This window comes from Misgurnus anguillicaudatus, chromosome 21, assembly GCF_027580225.2.
Source record: "Misgurnus anguillicaudatus chromosome 21, ASM2758022v2, whole genome shotgun sequence".
In the NCBI taxonomy this organism is placed as follows: domain Eukaryota; kingdom Metazoa; phylum Chordata; class Actinopteri; order Cypriniformes; family Cobitidae; genus Misgurnus; species Misgurnus anguillicaudatus.
Window position 1 is genome coordinate 11,852,182 of NC_073357.2, and position 17,819 is coordinate 11,870,000.

General features: G+C 41.9%; 1 long non-coding RNA gene, 35 other non-coding genes and 2 pseudogenes across 36 annotated transcripts; 1 reads left to right on the forward strand and 37 right to left on the reverse strand.

The window, feature by feature from the left end:
* Positions 1–114: 114 nt before the first annotated feature.
* On the reverse strand, positions 115–233 carry LOC141357256 (5S ribosomal RNA). The gene has a single exon (XR_012363738.1). It is a non-coding gene; the product is annotated as a 5S ribosomal RNA (ribosomal RNA).
* A 152-nt stretch (positions 234–385) lies between these two features.
* Positions 386–504, reverse strand: LOC141358502 (5S ribosomal RNA). Its single transcript, XR_012364997.1, has one exon. It is a non-coding gene; the product is annotated as a 5S ribosomal RNA (ribosomal RNA).
* A 141-nt stretch (positions 505–645) lies between these two features.
* On the reverse strand, positions 646–764 carry LOC141354683 (5S ribosomal RNA). Its single transcript, XR_012361114.1, has one exon. It is a non-coding gene; the product is annotated as a 5S ribosomal RNA (ribosomal RNA).
* A 141-nt stretch (positions 765–905) lies between these two features.
* Positions 906–1,024, reverse strand: LOC141354684 (5S ribosomal RNA). Its single transcript, XR_012361115.1, has one exon. It is a non-coding gene; the product is annotated as a 5S ribosomal RNA (ribosomal RNA).
* Positions 1,025–1,164: 140 nt separating this feature from the next.
* LOC141354685 (5S ribosomal RNA) lies at positions 1,165–1,283 on the reverse strand. Its single transcript, XR_012361116.1, has one exon. It is a non-coding gene; the product is annotated as a 5S ribosomal RNA (ribosomal RNA).
* A 129-nt stretch (positions 1,284–1,412) lies between these two features.
* On the reverse strand, positions 1,413–1,531 carry LOC141353375 (5S ribosomal RNA). Its single transcript, XR_012360472.1, has one exon. It is a non-coding gene; the product is annotated as a 5S ribosomal RNA (ribosomal RNA).
* A 141-nt stretch (positions 1,532–1,672) lies between these two features.
* LOC141354686 (5S ribosomal RNA) lies at positions 1,673–1,791 on the reverse strand. The gene has a single exon (XR_012361117.1). It is a non-coding gene; the product is annotated as a 5S ribosomal RNA (ribosomal RNA).
* Positions 1,792–1,921: 130 nt separating this feature from the next.
* On the reverse strand, positions 1,922–2,040 carry LOC141354687 (5S ribosomal RNA). The gene has a single exon (XR_012361118.1). It is a non-coding gene; the product is annotated as a 5S ribosomal RNA (ribosomal RNA).
* Positions 2,041–2,181: 141 nt separating this feature from the next.
* Positions 2,182–2,300, reverse strand: LOC141354688 (5S ribosomal RNA). Its single transcript, XR_012361119.1, has one exon. It is a non-coding gene; the product is annotated as a 5S ribosomal RNA (ribosomal RNA).
* Positions 2,301–2,441: 141 nt separating this feature from the next.
* Positions 2,442–2,560, reverse strand: LOC141354689 (5S ribosomal RNA). The gene has a single exon (XR_012361120.1). It is a non-coding gene; the product is annotated as a 5S ribosomal RNA (ribosomal RNA).
* A 140-nt stretch (positions 2,561–2,700) lies between these two features.
* Positions 2,701–2,819, reverse strand: LOC141354691 (5S ribosomal RNA). Its single transcript, XR_012361122.1, has one exon. It is a non-coding gene; the product is annotated as a 5S ribosomal RNA (ribosomal RNA).
* Positions 2,820–2,948: 129 nt separating this feature from the next.
* Positions 2,949–3,067, reverse strand: LOC141353870 (5S ribosomal RNA; annotated as a pseudogene).
* Positions 3,068–3,208: 141 nt separating this feature from the next.
* LOC141358205 (5S ribosomal RNA) lies at positions 3,209–3,327 on the reverse strand. Its single transcript, XR_012364694.1, has one exon. It is a non-coding gene; the product is annotated as a 5S ribosomal RNA (ribosomal RNA).
* Positions 3,328–3,456: 129 nt separating this feature from the next.
* Positions 3,457–3,575, reverse strand: LOC141354692 (5S ribosomal RNA). Its single transcript, XR_012361123.1, has one exon. It is a non-coding gene; the product is annotated as a 5S ribosomal RNA (ribosomal RNA).
* Positions 3,576–3,707: 132 nt separating this feature from the next.
* Positions 3,708–3,826, reverse strand: LOC141354693 (5S ribosomal RNA). Its single transcript, XR_012361124.1, has one exon. It is a non-coding gene; the product is annotated as a 5S ribosomal RNA (ribosomal RNA).
* Positions 3,827–3,967: 141 nt separating this feature from the next.
* Positions 3,968–4,086, reverse strand: LOC129454957 (5S ribosomal RNA). The gene has a single exon (XR_008648146.1). It is a non-coding gene; the product is annotated as a 5S ribosomal RNA (ribosomal RNA).
* Positions 4,087–4,215: 129 nt separating this feature from the next.
* Positions 4,216–4,334, reverse strand: LOC129454911 (5S ribosomal RNA). The gene has a single exon (XR_008648120.1). It is a non-coding gene; the product is annotated as a 5S ribosomal RNA (ribosomal RNA).
* A 142-nt stretch (positions 4,335–4,476) lies between these two features.
* LOC141357258 (5S ribosomal RNA) lies at positions 4,477–4,595 on the reverse strand. Its single transcript, XR_012363740.1, has one exon. It is a non-coding gene; the product is annotated as a 5S ribosomal RNA (ribosomal RNA).
* Positions 4,596–4,747: 152 nt separating this feature from the next.
* LOC141358503 (5S ribosomal RNA) lies at positions 4,748–4,866 on the reverse strand. Its single transcript, XR_012364998.1, has one exon. It is a non-coding gene; the product is annotated as a 5S ribosomal RNA (ribosomal RNA).
* A 141-nt stretch (positions 4,867–5,007) lies between these two features.
* Positions 5,008–5,126, reverse strand: LOC141357259 (5S ribosomal RNA). Its single transcript, XR_012363741.1, has one exon. It is a non-coding gene; the product is annotated as a 5S ribosomal RNA (ribosomal RNA).
* A 141-nt stretch (positions 5,127–5,267) lies between these two features.
* On the reverse strand, positions 5,268–5,386 carry LOC141357000 (5S ribosomal RNA). The gene has a single exon (XR_012363472.1). It is a non-coding gene; the product is annotated as a 5S ribosomal RNA (ribosomal RNA).
* A 140-nt stretch (positions 5,387–5,526) lies between these two features.
* LOC141354694 (5S ribosomal RNA) lies at positions 5,527–5,645 on the reverse strand. Its single transcript, XR_012361125.1, has one exon. It is a non-coding gene; the product is annotated as a 5S ribosomal RNA (ribosomal RNA).
* A 129-nt stretch (positions 5,646–5,774) lies between these two features.
* On the reverse strand, positions 5,775–5,893 carry LOC141357561 (5S ribosomal RNA). The gene has a single exon (XR_012364048.1). It is a non-coding gene; the product is annotated as a 5S ribosomal RNA (ribosomal RNA).
* Positions 5,894–6,026: 133 nt separating this feature from the next.
* On the reverse strand, positions 6,027–6,145 carry LOC141358206 (5S ribosomal RNA). Its single transcript, XR_012364695.1, has one exon. It is a non-coding gene; the product is annotated as a 5S ribosomal RNA (ribosomal RNA).
* Positions 6,146–6,286: 141 nt separating this feature from the next.
* LOC141353831 (5S ribosomal RNA) lies at positions 6,287–6,405 on the reverse strand (annotated as a pseudogene).
* A 140-nt stretch (positions 6,406–6,545) lies between these two features.
* On the reverse strand, positions 6,546–6,664 carry LOC141354695 (5S ribosomal RNA). Its single transcript, XR_012361126.1, has one exon. It is a non-coding gene; the product is annotated as a 5S ribosomal RNA (ribosomal RNA).
* A 130-nt stretch (positions 6,665–6,794) lies between these two features.
* LOC129454333 (5S ribosomal RNA) lies at positions 6,795–6,913 on the reverse strand. The gene has a single exon (XR_008647842.1). It is a non-coding gene; the product is annotated as a 5S ribosomal RNA (ribosomal RNA).
* A 141-nt stretch (positions 6,914–7,054) lies between these two features.
* On the reverse strand, positions 7,055–7,173 carry LOC129454278 (5S ribosomal RNA). The gene has a single exon (XR_008647806.1). It is a non-coding gene; the product is annotated as a 5S ribosomal RNA (ribosomal RNA).
* Positions 7,174–7,315: 142 nt separating this feature from the next.
* On the reverse strand, positions 7,316–7,434 carry LOC129420314 (5S ribosomal RNA). The gene has a single exon (XR_008636804.1). It is a non-coding gene; the product is annotated as a 5S ribosomal RNA (ribosomal RNA).
* A 140-nt stretch (positions 7,435–7,574) lies between these two features.
* Positions 7,575–7,693, reverse strand: LOC129420248 (5S ribosomal RNA). Its single transcript, XR_008636783.1, has one exon. It is a non-coding gene; the product is annotated as a 5S ribosomal RNA (ribosomal RNA).
* Positions 7,694–7,822: 129 nt separating this feature from the next.
* Positions 7,823–7,941, reverse strand: LOC129420127 (5S ribosomal RNA). Its single transcript, XR_008636772.2, has one exon. It is a non-coding gene; the product is annotated as a 5S ribosomal RNA (ribosomal RNA).
* Positions 7,942–9,619: 1,678 nt separating this feature from the next.
* On the forward strand, positions 9,620–11,396 carry LOC141353176 (uncharacterized). Its single transcript, XR_012360202.1, has 3 exons — positions 9,620–9,793; positions 9,882–10,272; positions 10,764–11,396. It is a non-coding gene; the product is annotated as an uncharacterized lncRNA (long non-coding RNA).
* A 1,091-nt stretch (positions 11,397–12,487) lies between these two features.
* Positions 12,488–12,606, reverse strand: LOC141357796 (5S ribosomal RNA). The gene has a single exon (XR_012364283.1). It is a non-coding gene; the product is annotated as a 5S ribosomal RNA (ribosomal RNA).
* Positions 12,607–12,739: 133 nt separating this feature from the next.
* LOC141358476 (5S ribosomal RNA) lies at positions 12,740–12,858 on the reverse strand. Its single transcript, XR_012364971.1, has one exon. It is a non-coding gene; the product is annotated as a 5S ribosomal RNA (ribosomal RNA).
* Positions 12,859–12,999: 141 nt separating this feature from the next.
* Positions 13,000–13,118, reverse strand: LOC141354698 (5S ribosomal RNA). Its single transcript, XR_012361128.1, has one exon. It is a non-coding gene; the product is annotated as a 5S ribosomal RNA (ribosomal RNA).
* A 129-nt stretch (positions 13,119–13,247) lies between these two features.
* LOC141353377 (5S ribosomal RNA) lies at positions 13,248–13,366 on the reverse strand. Its single transcript, XR_012360474.1, has one exon. It is a non-coding gene; the product is annotated as a 5S ribosomal RNA (ribosomal RNA).
* Positions 13,367–13,507: 141 nt separating this feature from the next.
* LOC141357563 (5S ribosomal RNA) lies at positions 13,508–13,626 on the reverse strand. The gene has a single exon (XR_012364050.1). It is a non-coding gene; the product is annotated as a 5S ribosomal RNA (ribosomal RNA).
* A 130-nt stretch (positions 13,627–13,756) lies between these two features.
* LOC141354699 (5S ribosomal RNA) lies at positions 13,757–13,875 on the reverse strand. The gene has a single exon (XR_012361129.1). It is a non-coding gene; the product is annotated as a 5S ribosomal RNA (ribosomal RNA).
* Between the last annotated feature and the right edge of the window lie 3,944 nt (positions 13,876–17,819).

Genomic DNA, 17,819 nt, shown 5'->3' on the forward strand with positions numbered 1-17,819 from the left:
TCAAGACTAATGTGGCAACGCCATGCCATCGGCGAACGCTTACAGAAAGGATGCATTTCTGGGAAAAAATTATATGAATAAATAATTAAATAATTAATTAAATAAAGAATTAAATGCTTACAGCACCTGGTATTCCCAGGCGGTCTCCCATCCAAGTACTAACCAGGCCCGACCCTGCTTGGCTTCCGAGATCAGACGAGAGCGGGCGTGCTCAGGGTGGTGTGGCCGTAAACGAGCACTGACTCGATTCGAGAGCCACTTCAAGACTAATGTGGCAACGCCATGCCATCGGCGAACGCTTACAGAAAGGATGCTTTTCTGGAAAAAAATTATATGAATAAATAATAAATAATTAATTAAATAAAGAATTAAATAAAGAACTAAATGCTTACATCACCTGGTATTCCCAGGCGGTCTCCCATCCAAGTACTAACCAGGCCCGACCCTGCTTGGCTTCCGAGATCAGACGAGAGCGGGCGTGCTCAGGGTGGTGTGGCCGTAAGCGAGCGCTGACTCGATTCGAGAGCCACTTCAAGACTAATGTGGCAACGCCATGCCATCGGCGAACGCTTACAGAATGGATGCATTTCTGGAAAAAAATTATATCAATAAATAATTAAATAATTAATTAAATAAAGAATTAAATGCTTACAGCACCTGGTATTCCCAGGCGGTCTCCCATCCAAGTACTAACCAGGCCCGACCCTGCTTGGCTTCCGAGATCAGACGAGAGCGGGCGTGCTCAGGGTGGTGTGGCCGTAAGCGAGCGCTGACTCGATTCGAGAGCCACTTCAAGACTAATGTGGCAACGCCATGCCATCGGCGAACGCTTACAGAAAGGATGCATTTCTGGAAAAAAATTATATGAATAAATAATTAAATAATTAATTAAATAAAGAATTAAATGCTTACAGCACCTGGTATTCCCAGGCGGTCTCCCATCCAAGTACTAACCAGGCCCGACCCTGCTTGGCTTCCGAGATCAGACGAGAGCGGGCGTGCTCAGGGTGGTGTGGCCGTAAGCGAGCGCTGACTCGATTCGAGAGCCTCTTCAAGACTAATGTGGCAACGCCATGCCATCGGCGAACGCTTACAGAAAGGATGCATTTCTGGAAAAAATTATATGAATAAATAATTAAATAATTAATTAAATAAAGAATTAAATGCTTACAGCACCTGGTATTCCCAGGCGGTCTCCCATCCAAGTACTAACCAGGCCCGACCCTGCTTGGCTTCCGAGATCAGACGAGAGCGGGCGTGCTCAGGGTGGTGTGGCCGTAAGCGAGCGCTGACTCGATTCGAGAGCCACTTCAAGACTAATGTGGCAACGCCATGCCATCGGCGAACGCTTACAGAAAGGATGCATTTCTGGAAAAAAATTATATGAATAAATAATTAAATAATTTATTAAATGCTTACAGCACCTGGTATTCCCAGGCGGTCTCCCATCCAAGTACTAAACAGGCCCGACCCTGCTTGGCTTCCGAGATCAGACGAGAGCGGGCGTGCTCAGGGTGGTGTGGCCGTAAGAGAGCGCTGACTCGATTCGAGAGCCACTTCAAGACTAATGTGGCAACGCCATGCCATCGGCGAACGCTTACAGAAAGGATGCATTTCTGGAAAAAAATTATATGAATAAATAATTAAATAATTAATTAAATAAAGAATTGAATGCTTACAGCACCTGGTATTCCCAGGCGGTCTCCCATCCAAGTACTAACCAGGCCCGACCCTGCTTGGCTTCCGAGATCAGACGAGAGCGGGCGTGCTCAGGGTGGTGTGGCCGTAAGCGAGTGCTGACTCGATTCGAGAGCCACTTCAAGACTAATGTGGCAACGCCATGCCATCGGCGAACGCTTACAGAAAGGATGCATTTCTGGGAAAAAAATTATATGAATAAATAATTAAATAATTAATTAAATGCTTACAGCACCTGGTATTCCCAGGCGGTCTCCCATCCAAGTACTAACCAGGCCCGACCCTGCTTGGCTTCCGAGATCAGACGAGAGCGGGCGTGCTCAGGGTGGTGTGGCCGTAAGCGAGCGCTGACTCGATTCGAGAGCCACTTCAAGACTAATGTGGCAACGCCATGCCATCGGCGAACGCTTACAGAAAGGATGCATTTCTGGAAAAAAATTATATGAATAAATAATTAAATAATTAATTAAATAAAGAATTAAATGCTTACAGCACCTGGTATTCCCAGGCGGTCTCCCATCCAAGTACTAACCAGGCCCGACCCTGCTTGGCTTCCGAGATCAGACGAGAGCGGGCGTGCTCAGGGTGGTGTGGCCGTAAGCGAGCGCTGACTCGATTCGAGAGCCACTTCAAGACTAATGTGGCAACGCCATGCCATCGGCGAACGCTTACAGAAAGGATGCATTTCTGGAAAAAAATTATATGAATAAATAATTAAATAATTAATTAAATAAAGAATTAAATGCTTACAGCACCTGGTATTCCCAGGCGGTCTCCCATCCAAGTACTAACCAGGCCCGACCCTGCTTGGCTTCCGAGATCAGACGAGAGCGGGCGTGCTCAGGGTGGTGTGGCCGTAAGCGAGCGCTGACTCGATTCGAGAGCCTCTTCAAGACTAATGTGGCAACGCCATGCCATCGGCGAACGCTTACAGAAAGGATGCATTTCTGGAAAAAATTATATGAATAAATAATTAAATAATTAATTAAATAAAGAATTAAATGCTTACAGCACCTGGTATTCCCAGGCGGTCTCCCATCCAAGTACTAACCAGGCCCGACCCTGCTTGGCTTCCGAGATCAGACGAGAGCGGGCGTGCTCAGGGTGGTGTGGCCGTAAGCGAGCGCTGACTCGATTCGAGAGCCACTTCAAGACTAATGTGGCAACGCCATGCCATCGGCGAACGCTTACAGAAAGGATGCATTTCTGGAAAAAAATTATATGAATAAATAATTAAATAATTTATTAAATGCTTACAGCACCTGGTATTCCCAGGCGGTCTCCCATCCAAGTACTAAACAGGCCCGACCCTGCTTGGCTTCCGAGATCAGACGAGAGCGGGCGTGCTCAGGGTCGTGTGGCCGTAAGCGAGCGCTGACTCGATTCGAGAGCCACTTAAAGACTAATGTGGCAACGCCATGCCATCGGCAAACGCTTACAGAAAGGATGCATTTCTGGAAAAAAATTATATGAATAAATAATTAAATAATTAATTAAATAAAGAATTAAATGCTTACAGCACCTGGTATTCCCAGGCGGTCTCCCATCCAAGTACTAACCAGGCCCGACTCTGCTTGGCTTCCGAGATCAGACGAGAGCGGGCGTGCTCAGGGTGGTGTGGCCGTAAGCGACCGCTGACTCGATTCGAGAGCCACTTCAAGACTAATGTGGCAACGCCATGCCATCGGCGAACGCTTACAGAAAGGATGCATTTCTGGAAAAAAATTATATGAATAAATAATTAAATAATTAATTAAATGCTTACAGCACCTGGTATTCCCAGGCGGTCTCCCATCCAAGTACTAACCAGGCCCGACCCTGCTTGGCTTCCGAGATCAGACGAGAGCGGGCGTGCTCAGGGTGGTGTGGCCGTAAGCGAGCGCTGACTCGATTCGAGAGCCACTTCAAGACTAATGTGGCAACACCATGCCATCGGCGAACGCTTACAGAAAGGATGCATTTCTGGAAAAAAATTATATGAATAAATAATTAATTAATTAAAAATTAAATGCTTACAGCACCTGGTATTCCCAGGCGGTCTCCCATCCAAGTACTAACCAGGCCCGACCCTGCTTGGCTTCCGAGATCAGACGAGAGCGGGCGTGCTCAGGGTGGTGTGGCCGTAAGCGAGCGCTGACTCGATTCGAGAGCCACTTCAAGATTAATGTGGCAACGCCATGCCATCGGCGAACGCTTACAGAAAGGATGCATTTCTGGAAAAAAATTATATGAATAAATAATTAAATAATTAATTAAATAAAGAATTAAATGCTTACAGCACCTGGTATTCCCAGGCGGTCTCCCATCCAAGTACTAACCAGGCCCGACCCTGCTTGGCTTCCGAGATCAGACGAGAGCGGGCGTGCTCAGGGTGGTGTGGCCGTAAGCGAGCGCTGACTCGATTCGAGAGCCACTTCAAGACTAATGTGGCAACGCCATGCCATCGGCGAACGCTTACAGAAAGGATGCATTTCTGGAAAAAAATTATATGAATAAATAATTAAATAATTAATTAAATGCTTACAGCACCTGGTATTCCCAGGCGGTCTCCCATCCAAGTACTAACCAGGCCCGACCCTGCTTGGCTTCCGAGATCAGACGAGAGCGGGCGTGCTCAGGGTGGTGTGGCCGTAAGCGAGCACTGACTCGATTCGAGAGCCACTTCAAGACTAATGTGGCAACGCCATGCCATCGGCGAACGCTTACAGAAAGGATGCATTTCTGGGAAAAAAATTATATGAATAAATAATTAAATAATTAATTAAATAAAGAATTAAATGCTTACAGCACCTGGTATTCCCAGGCGGTCTCCCATCCAAGTACTAACCAGGCCCGACCCTGCTTGGCTTCCGAGATCAGACGAGAGCGGGCGTGCTCAGGGTGGTGTGGCCGTAAACGAGCACTGACTCGATTCGAGAGCCACTTCAAGACTAATGTGGCAACGCCATGCCATCGGCGAACGCTTACAGAAAGGATGCTTTTCTGGAAAAAAATTATATGAATAAATAATAAATAATTAATTAAATAAAGAATTAAATAAAGAACTAAATGCTTACATCACCTGGTATTCCCAGGCGGTCTCCCATCCAAGTACTAACCAGGCCCGACCCTGCTTGGCTTCCGAGATCAGACGAGAGCGGGCGTGCTCAGGGTGGTGTGGCCGTAAGCGAGCGCTGACTCGATTCGAGAGCCACTTCAAGACTAATGTGGCAACGCCATGCCATCGGCGAACGCTTACAGAATGGATGCATTTCTGGAAAAAAATTATATCAATAAATAATTAAATAATTAATTAAATAAAGAATTAAATGCTTACAGCACCTGGTATTCCCAGGCGGTCTCCCATCCAAGTACTAACCAGGCCCGACCCTGCTTGGCTTCCGAGATCAGACGAGAGCGGGCGTGCTCAGGGTGGTGTGGCCGTAAACGAGCGCTGACTCGATTCGAGAGCCACTTCAAGACTAATGTGGCAACGCCATGCCATCGGCGAACGCTTACAGAAAGGATGCATTTCTGGAAAAAAATTATATGAATAAATAATTAAATAATTAATTAAATAAAGAATTAAATGCTTACAGCACCTGGTATTCCCAGGCGGTCTCCCATCCAAGTACTAACCAGGCCCGACCCTGCTTGGCTTCCGAGATCAGACGAGAGCGGGCGTGCTCAGGGTGGTGTGGCTGTAAGCGAGCGCTGACTCGATTCGAGAGCCTCTTCAAGACTAATGTGGCAACGCCATGCCATCGGCGAACGCTTACAGAAAGGATGCATTTCTGGAAAAAATTATATGAATAAATAATTAAATAATTAATTAAATAAAGAATTAAATGCTTACAGCACCTGGTATTCCCAGGCGGTCTCCCATCCAAGTACTAACCAGGCCCGACCCTGCTTGGCTTCCGAGATCAGACGAGAGCGGGCGTGCTCAGGGTGGTGTGGCCGTAAGCGAGCGCTGACTCGATTCGAGAGCCACTTCAAGACTAATGTGGCAACGCCATGCCATCGGCGAACGCTTACAGAAAGGATGCATTTCTGGAAAAAAATTATATGAATAAATAATTAAATAATTTATTAAATGCTTACAGCACCTGGTATTCCCAGGCGGTCTCCCATCCAAGTACTAAACAGGCCCGACCCTGCTTGGCTTCCGAGATCAGACGAGAGCGGGCGTGCTCAGGGTGGTGTGGCCGTAAGCGAGTGCTGACTCGATTCGAGAGCCACTTCAAGACTAATGTGGCAACGCCATGCCATCGGCGAACGCTTACAGAAAGGATGCATTTCTGGAAAAAAATTATATGAATAAATAATTAATTAAATAAAGAATTAAATGCTTACAGCACCTGGTATTCCCAGGCGGTCTCCCATCCAAGTACTAACCAGGCCCGACTCTGCTTGGCTTCCGAGATCAGACGAGAGCGGGCGTGCTCAGGGTGGTGTGGCCGTAAGCGAGCGCTGACTCGATTCGAGAGCCACTTCAAGACTAATGTGGCAACGCCATGCCATCGGCGAACTCTTACAGAAAGGATGCATTTCTGGAAAAAAATTATATGAATAAATAATTAAATAATTAATTAAATAAAGAATTAAATGCTTACAGCACCTGGTATTCCCAGGCGGCCTCCCATCCAAGCACTAACCAGGCCCGACCCTGCTTGGCTTCCGAGATCAGACGAGAGCGGGCGTGCTCAGGGTGGTGTGGCCGTAAGCGAGCGCTGACTCGATTCGAGAGCCACTTCAAGACTAATGTGGCAACGCCATGCCATCGGCGAACGCTTACAGAAAGGATGCATTTCTGGAAAAAATTATATGAATAAATAATTAAATAATTAATTAAATAAAGAATTAAATGCTTACAGCACCTGGTATTCCCAGGCGGTCTCCCATCCAAGTACTAACCAGGCCCGACCCTGCTTGGCTTCCGAGATCAGACGAGAGCGGGCGTGCTCAGGGTGGTGTGGCCGTAAGCGAGCGCTGACTCGATTCGAGAGCCACTTCAAGACTAATGTGGCAACGCCATGCCATCGGCGAACGCTTACAGAAAGGATGCATTTCTGGGAAAAAAATTATATGAATAAATAATTAAATAATTAATTAAATGCTTACAGCACCTGGTATTCCCAGGCGGTCTCCCATCCAAGTACTAACCAGGCCCGACCCTGCTTGGCTTCCGAGATCAGACGAGAGCGGGCGTGCTCAGGGTGGTGTGGCCGTAAGCGAGCGCTGACTCGATTCGAGAGCCACTTCAAGACTAATGTGGCAACGCCATGCCATCGGCGAACGCTTACAGAAAGGATGCATTTCTGGAAAAAAATTATATGAATAAATAATTAAATAATTAATTAAATAAAGAATTAAATGCTTACAGCACCTGGTATTCCCAGGCGGTCTCCCATCCAAGTACTAACCAGGCCCGACCCTGCTTGGCTTCCGAGATCAGACGAGAGCGGGCGTGCTCAGGGTGGTGTGGCCGTAAGCGAGCGCTGACTCGATTCGAGAGCCACTTCAAGACTAATGTGGCAACGCCATGCCATCGGCGGAACGCTTACAGAAAGGATGCATTTCTGGAAAAAAATTATATGAATAAATAATTAAATAATTAATTAAATAAAGAATTAAATGCTTACAGCACCTGGTATTCCCAGGCGGTCTCCCATCCAAGTACTAACCAGGCCCGACCCTGCTTGGCTTCCGAGATCAGACGAGAGCGGGCGTGCTCAGGGTGGTGTGGCCGTAAGCGAGCGCTGACTCGATTCGAGAGCCTCTTCAAGACTAATGTGGCAACGCCATGCCATCGGCGAACGCTTACAGAAAGGATGCATTTCTGGAAAAAATTATATGAATAAATAATTAAATAATTAATTAAATAAAGAATTAAATGCTTACAGCACCTGGTATTCCCAGGCGGTCTCCCATCCAAGTACTAACCAGGCCCGACCCTGCTTGGCTTCCGAGATCAGACGAGAGCGGGCGTGCTCAGGGTGGTGTGGCCGTAAGCGAGCGCTGACTCGATTCGAGAGCCACTTCAAGACTAATGTGGCAACGCCATGCCATCGGCGAACGCTTACAGAAAGGATGCATTTCTGGAAAAAAATTATATGAATAAATAATTAAATAATTTATTAAATGCTTACAGCACCTGGTATTCCCAGGCGGTCTCCCATCCAAGTACTAAACAGGCCCGACCCTGCTTGGCTTCCGAGATCAGACGAGAGCGGGCGTGCTCAGGGTGGTGTGGCCGTAAGCGAGCGCTGACTCGATTCGAGAGCCACTTCAAGACTAATGTGGCAACGCCATGCCATCGGCGAACGCTTACAGAAAGGATGCATTTCTGGAAAAAAATTATATGAATAAATAATTAAATAATTAATTAAATAAAGAATTAAATGCTTACAGCACCTGGTATTCCCAGGCGTTCTCTCCTCCAAGTCCCTATGCCGACCAATCATTGAGCGCCGTTGAGCAAGTTGAGCTGCTCAACCAACCAATCACTGAGCTCTGTTGAGCAGGCCGCTTCCTCAACCCACCAATCGGATGGCGCCTTTGCTTTGAATATTAAGTGCATCACGCGAGTGACAAACGTAAATAACACTACTATCATCGTTTGATTGAGATCGCAAACAAGAGGTAAGTCTAGTATATTTACTAGTATATTCATATAAATGCTTTCTAACCGTTTTTTGTATGGATTCGCGTGGATTTACGTGCAGTAATTACAAAGTTATTAAAGTTTTAAAAGCTTTAATAGAGAAAATATAATCGCCCATCTAAGTTAACTGCTAACGTGTATCGTAAACTGCAGTTCTTCGAGTCTTTGTAATATTTTACTCAAATTAAATACTTTGGAAATACCCAAACACAATCAGGGCTGGACATTAAGACTAACCTACTATCCAAATACAGGTAGATTTTACTTATTGCTAGTAATACTAATGCCAGTTTTTCCTGTTGGAATTGACTGACTACATACTGTACAATATGATAATCCATTAACAGTCAATAACATGTTAAACACTGAAAACACAAGGCAAGCAAAAATAAAGTCTACAATTATAAAACCATTACCTTTTGTACTTTCAGCTAATCATATGAAATATCACATTAAAAAGTAAATCTGATAACATCAATAAAATACCTTTTTAGTTTTACTTTAAGTAATAGTATTAGCAGTACTGTTACTTGTGTACATGTTTTGCATCTCCTGGTTTTCCAGTGTTTAGTCCCCTGTACAGTTTGAAAAGAAGAAACCAATCTGAATATGTTTCTGTTTTATTACAACAAATAGAAATCATGGATGTGGAGGGACACAAGTGCGTGACACGAGTTTCTCTGTGAAGTCCAACCTGACTTGGCACATGCAGCTTCATCTTCCAAAGGAACATGTGTGTGAAGTGTGTGGGAAAAGCTTCTCAGTGAAAAAGCATCTGAGCAGCCACCAAAAACAACACCTGTACCCATGCATCCGTCTGTACAGGCAGGGAGAGGCCAAGCTGCAGTGTATGGATGGATCTGCATCGTCTCAGAAGAGCATCCTGTCCTTTGTCAAAGCTTTTGGTACTTACACCCTTCCTTGTGCCCGTGTGCTGAGGCGTGCGCACATGATCATGGAGATGGAGAAGATGTCTGGAGAAATCCTCTGCATTGATGGCACAAAAAAGGTATGTGTATTGTATAAATTCATGAAGTTCAGCAGACTTAATATTTGTTTAGTCACTTTAAAATGACTTGAGCAAACCTATTGTTTTGAATAAGGGACTTTGGCCTCACTGTTCAGCGTTCAAATGTGATGGATACAAAATGTACATGCATTGTAATTCATATCAATTATATTGGGCAGACAGGTTATTGATAGAAACTATCAAATGAATGTTCTGCTTTGTGTTTTCCAGGTCCTTAAGAAGATATATGGTGATGGCCGGGGCACCATGCAGTATATCACCAGTGTGCTGAACGAGTGGGGCCAGTTCTTGACCACAGTGGTGGTGGCAGCTGAGTCTGAGGGGTGCTACAGACGTATGGCCAAAGGTCTGATGGCCCTCTTTGAATGAGCTAGGGCTCCTGCACCAGCTGTCATATATGCAGATAACAACTGTTGTCGGTAGGTAATAACACATACATATACCCTGATAATATTTGTCAAAAAAAAAAAAACAAAGAACACATGCTGAAAATTTTTATTGTGACAGTGCTTCATCCTTCCTGGAGAATCTGTTCAGGGACTGGGCACAGAAGGGCACTGTGATCCGACTGGACATCCGACACTGGCTGCACGCTGGGATGCTGTTGTCATCAAACAGAGCCATGCCAACTATGGGGTGTTTATGAGTGCCCTTGCAAGTGCAGTGCTGGCCTACAACAAGAATGATATGATGCTCCTCAACTGCCCAATCTGAATGCCAAGGCTAACTACAGGGCAACCGTAATGCCAAAGGTGAAACCCCACCAACGAGTGCTGTCAGAAGAACCAATGCCAGCAGCTCCTACTCTGTCAGAATCCCTTCCAGCTCCAGATCGACCTCAGGTTCAGTACCAGAGCCTATGTCATGCAGCTGGAAAAAGGCATGATCAGAAGCGGAGGTAAGCTGTAAAACCATTAGCAACCAAACGTATAAACATAAACATAGAATGAGACAAAGTTTGAGATCAGTTTGTTGTTTTTATGTGAGCTTTCATGCATATTACACATTGGAACGTTCTTGTTCACGGTCAGGGACTATTTTTTCTAGCGGAAGAAATGCTTTTACTGATATAACTTCATTAAAGTTGCACTAACACATTTTTTAACTTTAATATTGTGTGGTAACTTTTTTATAAAAGCAATAAGGTACTTGAGGCAAGTGCTGTGTCGTGAATAAGTGACACGAAGCGGAGTGCCTGCAACCCCTTCAGCCGTTACTTATTCACGATACAGCACAGCCTCTCATACCTTATTGCTTACATGTGAACATAACTGAATTCATCAGCTGAATGGTTTAAACTTAAACACAACAAACCATGTAAATTGATAGTCATACCCATTATTTCTTATGAATTAAACTCATCATGGCATGTATGATTTATTTTTGCAGGATAGATGTGGAAGAGTTTGTGAAGCGGCCCATTCAACCTAAACCCCCTGTGGCCACGTACATCCCATCCAGAGCGTCAAAAGCACCTGTCCTTGTAGTGGTTCCTGCATAGCCACAGGGACCATCCATGATGCTCTGTTGGGCATCCAGCAGTCAAGGGTTCATACCTTTCGCACCGCCTCCTGCGCTGACATCCAGACCAATCAAGCCTCATAAATCCCCGAAGCCTTGTGGGGCCTACCAAGTACCCCAGTGTGGTGGGCAGGTACACGCCGTCCAAAGACAAGGCTGCTGAAAGTAGCCGAAAAATATTTACGTATTGCCCAGCAACTAGAAAGTCCACCACTTCAGGTTTTGAAGGTGTTGTGTTCAACAGTTTCGAACACTTCAAAAGTGTAGTAGATGAAGAACTAAAAATGAAGACAAATAACAATTAGAGGGCCAACTACATCCCCCAAATCACAATAGCAGATTTCTGGGGTATGGCTTGTACCTGGTTCAGACCTGGATCAGACCTAGTTTACTTCATCCCCTTGTATATATTGTACACAGTATTGGGGAAAGTAACTTTCCCCAACACTGATTGTACTTATATTGTATATTGTTCAATGTGTACATGTATAAATCTTAAAAAGAATCATGTAAATAATAACTTATTAGTACCTATTTAGCTATTTTCTGCTAAATTACTTGATAATTAATGTAAATTCTATTCTGTTTACCTTGTGACCTGTGTTATTGTTATTATTGTTGTGTTGTTTATTTATTTCTATAGATATATATTGTTGAACAAATAAAAAAAAGAATGTTTCCGAATATATGATTCCTCTCTCTTGTTCTCCATTTGTCCACTTAATAGAGGTAAAGACTGTCACATGAAACTGTATTGAGTATAGCAGAGGCTGAATTACTTACCAGTATGGTAAAGATTAAGTATTTTTCTAAAATTCCATTAAGGCCATTTTATGTGTACATTTTTCATGCTTTCTAGAGACGAATAGGGCATATAGAGTGAATAATATCTCAGATATGAGCAAATTACACTTTATTCAAGTAGCCTTAATATAGCTTCTTAGATTTTTTCAGTGATCTTGCAAACATTGTAACTAAAAGTCTCAAGTTTATTTGTAAAGTGCATCCATTCAAACATCAAATAGATATGAGCAAAAACATTTGTTACATTGCTTGTTTTTTTATTGTTTTCTTTAAAGCATGATGTATGTTACATTAAGTGACAGACATCATATTATACTTAATAAAACATTGAAGTCAAAGATTCTAGTCTTCATGGTCTTACTCACAAAAACATAAAAAGAACAGTAAATTTAGAATTGATGTTCTGAAGTGAGAAAACATTGACCTCTATCTGGCCCCCCCAATATCTAACACATCTCCTCCCTCCACCGTCCTACTGATCTATTTACCTGGCTTTTTCCAAGGTGATTGGGACCCAGGATAGGGACTTGGAGGGGTCATGAGCCATTCCCAGGCGGTCTCCCATCCAAGTACTAACCAGGCCCGACCCTGCTTGGCTTCCGAGATCAGACGAGAGCGGGCGTGCTCAGGGTGGTGTGGCCGTAAGCGAGCGCTGACTCGATTCGAGAGCCACTTCAAGACTAATGTGGCAACGCCATGCCATCGGCGAACGCTTACAGAAAGGATGCATTTCTGGAAAAAAATTATATGAATAAATAATTAAATAATTAATTAAATAAAGAATTAAATGCTTACAGCACCTGGTATTCCCAGGCGGTCTCCCATCCAAGTACTAACCAGGCCCGACCCTGCTTGGCTTCCGAGACCAGACGAGAGCGGGCGTGCTCAGGGTGGTGTGGCCGTAAGCGAGCGCTGACTCGATTCGAGAGCCACTTCAAGACTAATGTGGCAACGCCATGCCATCGGCGAACGCTTACAGAAAGGATGCATTTCTGGAAAAAAATTATATGAATAAATAATTAATTAATTAAAGAATTAAATGCTTACAGCACCTGGTATTCCCAGGCGGTCTCCCATCCAAGTACTAACCAGGCCCGACCCTGCTTGGCTTCTGAGATCAGACGAGAGCGGGCGTGCTCAGGGTGGTGTGGCCGTAAGCGAGCGCTGACTCGATTCGAGAGCCACTTCAAGACTAATGTGGCAACGCCATGCCATCGGCGAACGCTTACAGAAAGGATGCATTTCTGGAAAAAAATTATATGAATAAATAATTAAATAATTAATTAAATAAAGAATTAAATGCTTACAGCACCTGGTATTCCCAGGCGGTCTCCCATCCAAGTACTAACCAGGCCCGACCCTGCTTGGCTTCCGAGATCAGACGAGAGCGGGCGTGCTCAGGGTGGTGTGGCCGTAAGCGAGCGCTGACTCGATTCGAGAGCCACTTCAAGACTAATGTGGCAACGCCATGCCATCGGCGAACGCTTACAGAAAGGATGCATTTCTGGAAAAAAATTATATGAATAAATAATTAAATAATTTATAAAATGCTTACAGCACCTGGTATTCCCAGGCGGTCTCCCATCCAAGTACTAAACAGGCCCGACCCTGCTTGGCTTCCGAGATCAGACGAGAGCGGGCGTGCTCAGGGTGGTGTGGCCGTAAGAGAGCGCTGACTCGATTCGAGAGCCACTTCAAAACTAATGTGGCAACGCCATGCCATCGGCGAACGCTTACAGAAAGGATGCATTTCTGGAAAAAAATTATATGAATAAATAATTAAATAATTAATTAAATAAAGAATTGAATGCTTACAGCACCTGGTATTCCCAGGCGGTCTCCCATCCAAGTACTAAACAGGCCCGACCCTGCTTGGCTTCCGAGATCAGACGAGAGCGGGCGTGCTCAGGGTGGTGTGGCCGTAAGCGAGCGCTGACTCGATTCGAGAGCCACTTCAAGACTAATGTGGCAACGCCATGCCATCGGCGAACGCTTACAGAAAGGATGCATTTCTGGGAAAAAAATTATATGAATAAATAATTAAATAATTAATTAAATGCTTACAGCACCTGGTATTCCCAGGCGGTCTCCCATCCAAGTACTAACCAGGCCCGACCCTGCTTGGCTTCCGAGATCAGACGAGAGCGGGCGTGCTCAGGGTGGTGTGGCCGTAAGCGAGCGCTGACTCGATTCGAGAGCCACTTCAAGACTAATGTGGCAACGCCATGCCATCGGCGAACGCTTACAGAAAGGATGCATTTCTGGAAAAAAATTATATGAATAAATAATTAAATAATTAATTAAATAAAGAATTAAATGCTTACAGCACCTGGTATTCCCAGGCGGTCTCCCATCCAAGTACTAACCAGGCCCGACCCTGCTTGGCTTCCGAGATCAGACGAGAGCGGGCGTGCTTTTTTTTTTTTTTTTTTTTTTTTTACAAAATTTTATTTCAAACAAATCTCTGCTTACAACACAAAATATTCACATTATCATTTTAAATACTTAACATAGGAGTAAAAATGAAAAATGAAAGACATTGTAACTTTTTTTTACAATTGCAATTCCAGACCATTCAGTGTATTTTTTACAAAGGGATTATTCTTCAATATTAACTTATCAAATACTTCCAATTTACCTTCATTATCGAAATACACCTCCAGCTTCTTTACATATTCTTCCAATTTTCTTTTATAATTAACCCACAGGTCAATTTTCTTTCCTCTTTCTCTTACTAAGTTTCTTCTACACCATATTGTATACCTTGCCACACTTAAAAAAATATTTATCACATTTCTCATTTCACATTCTATGTTGACACCAAATAAAAACACACAGTTCCATCTTTGCTCATTCTCAATGTCAATACTTTTCTCACCCATCAATACTTTTACCACATTTTTTATCTTTAACCTAAACGTCTGAAGTTCTGTACATGATATGAACATATGCAGAATCCCCTCATCTTTGACTAAACAAACTTTACATAGGGGACTTTGTACCATCCCAATTTTATACAACTTTAATTCTGAGAATACAATGTTATGCCTTATACAAAAGTCCAAGTTTTCCATCCTTGCATCCATATACCATTTTCTCAAATTTTTCCATAAGATGTTCTTGTCAATATAATTGAAAACTTTTTCCCAGAACTGTGAAGCTATAGGCTCCTTAAAAGCCTCCTTTCTAAAAAGGACATAAAAATCCTTAACATTACATTGATTAAAAAGGGCGTCCTCTCCCTTTTCTTTTAGAAATATCTTAAAGTTTTCTTCATTATTCCCTTTTATCTCTTGTTGCTCAATCCAGTGTTTTGGAATTGCTTCTTTTACCTGATTATATTGTTTTTCTATGATTTTCACATTAACGGTATCTTCAACTTCTTCTATTTCATCTATAATGGCGTGCAAGGGTAGAAATCCTTTTTTTACTTCATATAAAACATCTCTAATTCTCTTGAAACCAGCATTAATCCATTGTTTAAAATACAGTTCTTTATCCATGAATAATATATTCTCATTTAAAAACAGTGGTTGATTTAAGAATTCCTCTCTTTTCCCCGGCTTTACACATAAGTGTTTTTTAAAGTCCCTCCATGCTTCTAGAACTTCCACATAGAATTCTGGTATTCCAGTTATCATAGTTTGCTTCAATTTCATCCACAAAATATCTGAACCTATTCCCATATTTCCACACTTGTTTAAAAATATCCTCATTATCTTTTTCCATTCTTCCTGATTTTCATCATTTAAAAACCTTTTAACTGTTTTGATTCTAAAACTCTTTTTCTTTAAATCCGGATCTTGTAAACCTAATCCACCCTCTTCCACCGGCCCTATTATTGTTTCATATGCAATTTTTGAAGGTTTAGAATCCCATAAAAAATTTAAAACTGCTGCTTTTATTCTTTTTGTTGTGTTTGTTGGTAATGGTGTAACCCCCAACACATACCACATTTTAGCCAACATAAGTGCATTTAAAACTAATACTTTTCCTCTTAACGTTAGATCTCTTTGTTTCCAAAAATTTAAAACTCTTTCCATATTTCCAACCACTTCTTCCCAGATCAAATCCCTCATATTTTTTTCATTTTTTCCAATTCTTACCCCTAAAATTTTCAAGCTTTCTTCATTATTAAATGGGTAGAAACTTTCAATTTTTTCTCCCTCCCCTATTTGCATATAAGCTGTTTTCTGTATATTTATTTTTGCCCCTGAACCTTTACAATATTTTTCTAAAATTTCCATTGCTTTCCGGACACTTTTAATATCTCTCACTATTAATGTGGTGTCATCTGCATATTGGTATATTTTTTGTAGTTCTTCATTTTCTTCTAAATCTATCCCCTTAATTTCCTTTTCTTCTCTTATTGCCAGCCCGAGCGTTTCAGCCACAAGACTATACAATTGAGCTGACAATGGACATCCTTGTCTAATGGATCTAGTTATAATAAAGGCCTCAGTTAAAAACCCATTACACTTTATTTGACTTTTGGCTCCACTATATAGAATTTTCAACCATTTTATAAAGTTCTCTCCAAACTCAAACTTTTCTAAAATCCCAAATAAAAACTCATGCTCTACTCTATCAAATGCTTTTTCAAGATCGAGACTTATAACATACCCACTTTTCTTTTTAGCCATCATATAACTCATCACATCCCTTATGTTGCAAACAGTATCTGTAATGTCCTTTCCTTGTATCGCATATGCCTGATTTGTTTCTATTATATTAGGTAAAATTTTCTTCAATCTATTGGCTAAAATCTTCGCTATAAGTTTAAAATCTGTATTTAACATAGTTAATGGTCTATAATTTTGTAAATCATGTTTATCTCCCTTTTTCTTATAAATCAATTTAACAATCCCTATTCCCATAAAATTACTTGTTTCCTTTTTTTTAAAAATCTCATCAAACACTTCTTTCAAGATCGGTACCAGCACTTCCTTAAATGTTTTGTAGAATTCGCCAGGCAATCCGTCTCTTCCTGGACTTTTACAATTCTTCAACTGCATTATAGCTTCTTCTATTTCTTCCTCTTTAATATGTTCGTCACTTCATTTTTTATCATCTGTGTCCAACTTCTTCTTAATTTTTTCTATTAAAAATTCTTTTTCATTTTCTCCTATTCCTTCTCTACTAAACAACTTCTTATAAAATTCCATTATTTCCCTTAAAATTCCTCCTGTTTCTTTAACCATTTCCCCATTCCTCCCTTTTAATTCTTTGATCAAACTAGCCCTCTGTCTATTTTTCTCCAGATTAAAGAAAAACTTTGTGCACTTTTCCCCCTCTACCATATATTTAGCTTTACTTCGTATCATTGCCCCTTTAAATTTTTTCTCCTCTATTTCTCTTAGTTTTTCTTCTAATATGAATGTTTTTTGGATGTTTTCTCCTCCTTCATTTACAATCTGTTTTAATTCATTTCTTATTTCTTTCTCCTTAGCATTTTTTGCCCTTTGCACTAATTTACTCAAGTCTCTAGCATATTTCCCTATTCTGTATTTAACATTATCCCACCATATTCTCTTATCTTCTTTGTACATTGAAGTTTTTTGTTCCTCTTTTATCAATTCCTTAATTCTTTTCTTAAAACCCACCTCCTTTAAAAGTTCTGTATTTAAAATCCACAAGCCTGGCCCCCTCTTCACTCCACTTAGATCCATATGTCCCCATAAAACTTTATGATCACTAAGAGACGTTTCTTTATAATAAATATTATCAACTACTTTCATAAAGTCCCTGTTACAAATCATAAAATCTATTCTGCTTCTACAAATAAAATTTTTAACTATTTGTTCTCGTGAGAATTCTTTGATACCTTCATTCCTTTCTCTCCAAACATCCACTAGGTCATTTTCTTCCATCAAACTTTTAAGCTCTTTTCTTCCTCTATCCGATTTGAAAATCATCCCTTCTGCCATATCCATTTTGCCAAATACAGTGTTAAAATCCCCCATTATTAAAACCTTTCCCCACTTTTCAATTAATGCCCTTAATGTGTTAAAAAATACTACTTTTTCTTTTTCTACTACAGGTGCATGAACATTACATAAAACAATTCTATCCCCTTCTTCATTAATTTCTATTGCCATACATTTACCTTCACCATCATTA